This window comes from Xiphophorus maculatus, chromosome 2 (assembly GCF_002775205.1).
Source record: "Xiphophorus maculatus strain JP 163 A chromosome 2, X_maculatus-5.0-male, whole genome shotgun sequence".
NCBI lineage: Eukaryota > Metazoa > Chordata > Actinopteri > Cyprinodontiformes > Poeciliidae > Xiphophorus > Xiphophorus maculatus.
In genome coordinates, this window is record NC_036444.1 from 17,484,736 (window position 1) to 17,492,603 (window position 7,868).

A 7,868-nucleotide genomic window follows, 5' to 3' on the forward strand; every position below is an offset into this window, starting at 1 on the left:
AGGCAGGCGGGCTCCAACAGCAGGCAGAGTGGGCTGATTACCACGGGGGCTTGGAAGCCATCAGGAGCCCTGGGCACAGACAGCAGATCTGGCACACACCTGGACTCCACGACTGTCCCTTGGAAAAAATAAAGTGGATCCTATATATGCGCGCTGAGACGAGCTGACAGTGGTGCAGGACGCAAAGACAGGTGCTATTCCCTCAATGCAGGCTTTTGGATCTAACGATATTACTGGCAGGTGTTGATGCCATCAAAGTAGTCACAATTCAGGCTCAGTGCCATGTAATGAGGAGTTTTAAAAGTGTTTTTTAGAAGGGACAAACACACGCTCACACACATCTGCATCTTAAATCTGTGACCATCCACCTCTGTCTCATTTGAAGACGCCTGGGGACACCATGTTCTTTCTGTTTGATCTTCCCAGGCTTCGCTTGTCATGACTGACTGACTGAGCGACTTGAGGCCAGGGAAGTTATCTGGTTACTATGGTGACGGCCATTTGCCCAGCCTCTAACCCCGCTCACTCACTCAACGGAGGACAGCTCGAGTGCAGCACACCCATTTACTCTCTTAAATCTCATCATCTCGCTTCAGTTCCTCCCACCCGGGAACAGATTAATTAACACACACACACTGTGTCCTGACCCCGTCTTCTCACACAAACTCATTACCGCCTCAGACTTGCTCCCGGCCCTCCGACGTTTAGGATACATTGGTGAAACGTTGTGGGAGAACCCAGTGATGACTCACATCTGACAAGCAGAATAAAGCCTTTAACAAAGGATGCTAATTGAAAGATGTGATTCAAGCCGGTAGCCATTGATAATGCAAATGAAAAAGGCTGAGCAGCCTTATTGAATATCTTGTGAGTTTCCAGTGCTTACAGACTTCTTGCAAATGGAAAATTATCTTGCAGACTGATCAATTTTTTTCAACACTGTGTGTTGATAATGCTTTAGGCTTAGTGATGGACTTGGGGTGAGGATAGTTGGAGGCATTAATGAGATAGTTGACACTTTGGGGGTTAATGAGGGGCTGGAGGGAGAAGGCTAAATGATTGGACTTCTGCTTGAATGAGCATTATAGTGGCTGCTGGAGAGCAATGCAGAAGCTGCAAATCTGCTGTAGCCAATTATTTAGCATGAAAAAAAAATCCCACAAACCTCCTCTCAACTGTATTTTCCAGTGATAATAAAGGGGATATTAGATCTGTTATCGGTTGTTCTTTTGTCTTGACTATCCTTGAAGGGTGGATAGTCATAAACGCCGATTCGCCTCAATGCTCCCAAAACAAAGTAAGCAGTGAGAGGGGATGAAAGGAGGCGGACAGGACAGGGATGGGATAGGAGGACAATGAGTCCCCCACTCCTCCATTCCACACATCTCCCATCAGCTCTTGTCATCTCTCTAATGAATATCAGTTAAATTGCTCTGTGGATCTGAGGAGTTTGGATGTCAATGTGATTTGTGCGAGTGTGGCGGATAGAGGGGGCCCAGACTAATGAAAGGCAAGCCTAGCCTGACAGAGTGATGAGCATCAAGCCCATCAGACCAATCACACGGCAGCGGATGACAGCGCAGACAGACAGACAACCGAGGAGGAGCGACGATCTACTTAGGAAAACAAAATGGCTGCCAAAATAGTAGTGGATTCTTTTTAGGGCAGGTTGACATATATCTCTTCTGTCTTGGTGTGCTTGTGTACACGGCTTTAGATCACTATGTAACAAACAAGTGTCTACAAAAGGTCAGATTCCCAGAGGCCTTTTTCCTGCTTTTAGAGGGCCCTGCAAAAGTATTTTTTTGCTTTAGGCCACATTAGCACCACAAACTTCCACACATTTTATTGACATTATGTCTGATAGATCATCACAAGGTCACCTGCTGTCGTGAAGTGAACAGCAGGTAACAAAATGCTTGAGTAATAAAAGTCTGAAAATAGTGGCTTTTCTGTATTTTTATTTTCCTTGAATTAATACCTCTATTTGCCGTAGGTCTTTTGGGGTCTGTTCAAACTTTGCACATCCAGTGAACAAAGGTCTTGACCAATCTTTTTTGCAAAACAGTTCAGTCAATCTCCAAGCCTCGCTAGAGATTTGGAATTGGATTTACCCCTAGATTGTTTCTGGACCATTTTCAACATGAGTATGTTTTGATATAAACCATTCTAGTTTGTAGTCATATCTAGTTTTTAATGTACCACATATTTGCTTTAAACAACTTTTTTTATTTCTTCTTTTAAGATTTTGAAGAAAATTTAATGCATTATAAAGACAGAATACAAATATATAAGTATTCCTTTTGTGGAAAACAGAGAAAAGAATAGTTTGGTTTTACGGTGATGAAAAGCCATGAAGCTGCAATGAATCAAAATGTAATAATTTTAAATTAAATTTTCCTTCCTCAGCTTTAATGTCATCATATCTGATAAGGACCCATAATATTGCTTGAAAAAGAGCTTTGTGTCTAATTCATAAAGTTTTGTTTCAATATTTTAGGCAAAACAAGAGATGACAATTGAAGGAGCCTCCAGAAGTGACTTTGTATCTTTTGACAACTCGACAGACTTCCTCGTTTGAGCCAAGTTAGCTTCACCTTGTACCGCTGACCTCTGTATCTGATGTTTGGCAGGAACTGCATCCATCTTTTAAAAAAAAACTACAATGGTTGCTGACCTGTGGAAAAATGTTGCAAGTGTTTCACAGAAAATATAGTTTCGTATAAAAACTAGAAAACATTTTTATTGTCAAGAACACCGACATAGTTTTTGGAGTGTAAAAGGTGAAGAGAGACTGCAAAGTAAAAAGACAAAGAGGTTTTAGTTGATGTGAAATCTCTCCATGGGTGCACGTTTTCATAGTTCTGTGCTGCGGTGTTCTGCAGCTTCCTGAGCTGGCTGTCAGAGGTATTTTGGTGTGATATCTGACAGATTTGCTAAAGACACTCGTCTCAGGGCAGTACTCTATATATTGTTAGTTTAATGCACAATGACATGACCAATTATAGCGAGCTCCATGCTCAAATAGCATGTCAAAACCTGTGTATCAATCCATTAGATCCTGTCTCCCATCACATTAAGTGGTACCTTTAGCTATCTGTTCGGCACGTAAAGAAAAATGCTGACGGAATGGAAAATGTGCCAACGCTGTTTACAGAACTGATGTCTTTTGGGGAAGGAGTGCTCCGCTCTCTCTCTGCTTCTTTGTCTTTCCATCTCTCCTTCACTCTCTTGCACATCCATGCCACCAAGCACAAAAATGCATAACCAATATATCTAGATAATGGGCTGCATTGTTTACTTAGCACTGAAAATGTATTTGTGCAAAACTCTAAAATGCATTTAGGGGGAATCATTCACTCTGTGTAAAGCCTTGTTGACAATGGGGCGCTCGCTAAAGCAGTGGAAGTGTCATAACAACATCATAGATCATTGCATCAATTGGAATAAAAGGATAAGATTTGCATTACTTGTAACAAACCAGTGGATTCCTCCAGTAGCGGCTTTGCCTCCCCCAGAATTTCTGCATCAACCTGCTTTGTTGGCTGTGGCAGTGGGTGGGAGGAGGTATGTGATTTAGTGCAGTTGGTCCTAACGACCTCTCTGTCCTTGTGACGGGGACACGCAGCCTCAGGGCTCTGGCATGGACGATGAGCCTTGGACCGCCTGGCACCTCGCCTGGCACCACGCGTGGCAACACGTCCACAGTCTGCCACCCTTCTGATGGATTGGCCTGTTTCTGATGCCACCTTCATAAAATCACTTTTTGATTTGTTGTCATGATCTCCCTTCCTTCTTTTTTTTATTTACCTGCAACTTGGGGTTTTCACGGGTAAAAACACCCTCTGGTAAGGTATTACAACAGTGATTAAATTAACCTTCAATAAATTAGCATAAAGAGCTTCACCTGTGCAAATGTGTGCGTGCCTACTTGCCTGATGATATGAAAGAGTGTGATCAGGAGATTAACATCAAATGTCCATCTGCAACTTCCATATGAAACAGAGTTGCCCCGTGGCTGAAACTGCTCTTTCCAATGTGCCATTTTACAGGAAACACATCAATAAGGCGCGATTACAAGCCTGACAAAATTAATCCCCACTGTCGTTTCACAGAGCTCATGTTTGAGAGAGCTCTGATCATGTTAAATTAGTGGGAAGCTACTGGATAATTTGAACCTGAGTCAAGAACCAAATCATTTCTCTATGGATTGAAAATGTTTCTCACCATTTCTTATGAAATGCTAATTAAATAACTATTTTTAGGAGTGCGATATAATAAAGAGTCATCTTTAACAAATTAGAACATGCATTCTGATGAGTTTATCAGATTATAAGCATCTTTTGAAATAAAATTTAATAAAAAATTAAATAGAATTTTTATTAAGCCCACATTTCTGCATTAGTATTTTTTCTTTAGTCTCTTATTTTAAGTGTGTTTTCATTAGTGGTTATAAGAAATTCCTCATACTTAACGTAATGAGATTCTTGCAAACATCAGTCTACGCCTTAGCTTACTGCAAAGTAAGGGGATGACAACTTCCTGTTGTGAATGTTTTTGGTGGAATGGAGACAAAAACAGTATCATGAAGAGAGAAAAAAAGTGTAAATACTGAAGCAACAGCTCAAGACTTAAGCAAGGCATATAAAGTATGGACTTAAATAGGTCGTCCAAATGAACAACTTTGTTAAAAAGTGACTCTGAAGTCAATGTTTTGGAGTGGCCATCACAAAGCCCTTTTCTCAACCCCACTGAACATTTGGACAGATTTAAAAGGCTGTGTTTGAACAGGGCACATGGTGGGAATCAGCCCTGTATAAATCAACTGAATTTAATATATTGACTCTGAATAAAATGGTCAGCAGAAGCATTATTCTGTCTTTAATGTTGGATACCAGTTTACACAGAAAACATTAAGTCTTGAGATGACAACATAGTGGAGAAACAAAACTGCATTCAAGTTTCTGTTTCTTTTTGTGTTTTTAACAAAAACAAGCTAAATATAATTTTTTTTAAATAGCCACACAAAGTGAGCATGTTTGATTTGGAGTTGATCAGATATTGACTTGTAAAACTGACTCATTTTAGGATTTTCCTGTGTTTAGTCAGTAAAGTTGGAAAATCCAGCATGTCAGATAATTTTAATGCAACATACTCTGCTTCGTCACACTCTCCCTAGGGAAAAAAATCAAGAAAAAGCACATTGAGTACTTAGATCAACAGATTCTTCTGACATGTTTGAAGAAAACGTTATTACACTTATTATTAATGAACCTAGTAACTGTCTGGTGAATCTGACTGCAATATAAGGCTTGGTAATTTTAGAAAAATAGGGGGGAAAAGACAATCAAATACAGACAGATTCTCACAGGCTGCTTGTTTTGATAACATGAGCTTCATGCTTACGTAGCCGGTTTGTAATTAGTGGGATTACTGAGTGTCACACTGAAAGATGCAGCCACAAATACAGTTTCTGTTTTTAAAATGCTATCAAGTCTTCTGCTAAAGGAGATTAAAAAAGAACTAATGAAACTATTTTGTTTGCTACTTAAAAATATTAAACATACATCTTACTGACTATACCACTTGGATACTTTTGAGTCAATTTAATCAGTTGGGCCCTTTCTATAAGCAAATGTAAGAATATTGGAGCAAGAAGCAGTAGCAGCACTAGTATGCAGAGAGAATGGGTAACAGTGTCTTTTCAAGCAAAGATTTGATAGAACTGAATAGTTTTTTTAGCTTGTGATTTTGAGCGAACTAGAAAATAATGAAATGGGGAATAGGCTCATTGCTTGACTGGAGTTTTTAATATCTTTTACAAATAAAATTCATGATTCTATTGGCATCATGTGCATCCTCAAGAGCGTTTAAATAAAGGCAATTCTTTGATTTGTTGAACTTTTCCACAGTTTTCTCACCATGCAGGTTTATTTCAATAAGTTAGAATATCATTGAAAAGTTCATTTATTTTAACAACTTAGTTCATTCAAACATGTCATATACATTAATTACACAGAAACTGATGTTTCTCAGATATTCTTTCTGTTGATTATTATGATTTTCCACTGAAAACAAATAAAATCACACTCAGGATATTAGAATATAACATCAGACCAATAAGAAAACCAAAAAAATCATCACAGAAATATTGGCTTAGTGAAAAGTATGTTTGATACCTGTTGAAAAGTTGTTGTTTTTCAAAGGGACTTTTGATCTGACAAACAAGCATTTTACAGTTTACTGAGATGTACCCATTCAAGGTTTTTTACTGGGATTTTATGTGATATACCAACATTAAATACTACATAACTCGGAAGTGAAATCATAAGGACACAGAGTTTTGAAAAAAAAAAAAAAAACAAATAAAAAATGAAAAGTGTAATGTACATTTGTTTTCAGCTCCCTTTACATTGATACTCCTAAATGCAACCTAAGGCAACCAATTGCTTTCGGTGTTCATCTAATTAGCAAAGACAGCTTAAGAGCTCATTTTGTCATTTAGATCATTAAACTATAGTAAGTTTTGCATCTCACAGAGCACTGTCCAGTCACACAAAACTGGAACGATTGCATGATGGAAAACTTGCCAAAATGAGGGTGTCCATCTAAACTAACAAGATAGGAAATGAGAGCATTAATCAAAGAAATGGTCAAGAACACCATGATAACTCTGGAGTAGCTGAAGAGATCCACAGCTCATGTGACTGCTGTGCTTCTGTCAAATTAATCATGCACTCCACAAACCTAGCCTTTATTGAAAAGTGGCAAGAAGAGATAAAAAGCTGAGAAAACACTAGAAAGTCAGAGAACAAAACAAGCATGTCTAAACACAGTTAAGAATCCTGGAAGAAAGCATATTTGAGGTTATTCAACACTTAAAACTAGAGTGGAAGTTCACCTCACACCAGGACAATGATACTAAATATGCAGCCCAGAGGTGCAATATTGTGGCTCTGATCAGTGATGGTTTTTAATGTGGGCCGTGTGAGCAGCTGTCCAGAGCGGCGGTGGTATTATAAAGAGAATCCACACAACCACCATGTCAAAAATAGAACTTATTTGTTTGATAGTTTTGACTGAACAAATTTTATTGCCTTTTTGCATCTGAAGGTGATGGGTTGAGGTGCAGTAATATATTAATAAGGTGCCCAGCTGTGTTTGCTGTCATTCACACAGAGTCCACATGGGGTGAGACGCAAGTTTCTTTTCTTTTTGCTAAGGTGGTTTGGCTATACTTTTAACAGCAGCATTAGCTGTTTAACTCAGGGACTCAGTGAAACTATGTCTTTACAAACTGGGATCATTTCCGTGGATGTTTATGTCGTTCTTTTCACTGGACAATATCACACTATTTTGTCTTGGTCTATTACATACAATTTCAGTAAGATACACAAATCTGTGGATATAATATGACCGAGTGTGGAGAGCTAGAATGGTAGTGGTTTCTTGGAAAAGCTGGGAGAGTCCTCCCAAAACAGATGTTTTGGACATTCTGTAGGCACAACCTGATATTAAAAAAAGCAAAACAAAAAGAAAAGAAAAAACAGTTTAGCTATTTTTTTATTGCTTCAATTTGAATTTCAATTCCAACTTAGAACTTACTTTTTTCCTATGTTATTACAGTTTGCATTCCGATCTGTGAAAAAGCTAAAATTCAGACACCTCGATTTTCCATCTGTTCTGTCTTTAGTGCCCTTCACGATCAGATCTTGACAGATCTGTCCAGAGGAAGAAGGCAAGCTCAGGACATCTGCTACTCTGTTTCATGAAGACATGGCAGAGATTCTGACACAGGTTGTCAGGATAATCTGACAAGACAAGCCTCATGTTTTATTGGAGCGTTCAAAAAATGTGCCACCGTCACT